Raw genomic sequence first — 1,228 nt, 5'->3', positions numbered from 1 at the left:
TACAGGCTCGAGCCACTGCACCCAGCCAAATGAAGAAGCTTTATCTTACATTTAGGAAAGAAAGGTATAGCAAAATGCAGCGCAGCAATAATAAGAGTATGTAATAATTTTTAAAAAATTATTTAGATATAAATTACAAACCATAAAATTCACTCATATGAAGTGTGCAATTTGATGATTTTTAATTTATTCAGTTATAAAGCCATCACCGTGATCCAATCAGTTGTAGAATATTTCATCACACCAAAAATAAAGTCCCCATCCATTAGCAGTTACACCGTCACTCCCCATTTTCTCCAGTTTTCCTGCACTAGCCCCATGCAACCAGTAATCTTTCTGTCTCTATATATCTGCCTATTCTGGACTTAAATGTAAATAGAAGTATCCAATACATGGTCTTTTTGACTGACTTCTTTTACTTAGGAAGATGTTTTTGAGATTCATCCATTTTTTACTATGTATCAGTACTTAATTCATTTTTATTGCTGAATAATATCCCCTTATATGGATATATCACATTTTACTTATCCTTCCATCAGCTTATGGATATTTCAGTTGTTTCAACTATTTGGCTACTATGAATAATGTTGCTCTAAAACATTTGTGTACAAGTGTTTGTGTTATATTTTCATTTCTCTTGGGTATATACCTAGAAGTAGAATATTGGATCACATAGTAACATAATGTTTAACTTTTTGAGGAAACCTGAGACTATTTTCCAAAGCAGCTGCACCATTATACATTTCCAACAGCAATGTATGGGGTTCTAATTTCTCTAATATCCTTTCCAACACTTATCATCTGTCTTTTCGGTTATTACTACCTTAGTGAGCGTGAATTGATCTTTTATTGTAGTTTTTACTTGTGTTTTCCTAATGATTAGTGCTATTTAGTGTCTTTTCATGTGCTTATTAGCCACTTGTATATCTTCTTTTGAGAAATTTATTTTCAGATCATTTGTCATTTTTTAAATTGGGTTGTCTTTGTATTATCAAGTTGCAAGGGTTCTTTAGATAATTTGGACTCAAATATTTTATTAGACATATGTTTTGAAACTGTGTTCTCACGTTGGTGGGTTGCCTTTTCACTTTCTTGATTATGTTCTCTGAAGCACAAATGTGTTTTTGTTGAAATCCAGCTGATTCATCTTTTCTTGTTGTTGTTGCTTGTGCTTTCTGCAATGAAGTTTTAAGAGACAGAAATGTTGAATAAGTATGCTAGATCTTAA

The sequence above is a fragment of the Mandrillus leucophaeus genome, unplaced genomic scaffold (genome assembly GCF_000951045.1).
Source record: "Mandrillus leucophaeus isolate KB7577 unplaced genomic scaffold, Mleu.le_1.0 Scaffold942, whole genome shotgun sequence".
Taxonomy (NCBI): Eukaryota; Metazoa; Chordata; class Mammalia; order Primates; family Cercopithecidae; genus Mandrillus; species Mandrillus leucophaeus.
The sequence above is the reverse complement of the archived record's forward strand: the minus strand, read 5'-3'. Positions refer to the sequence as shown.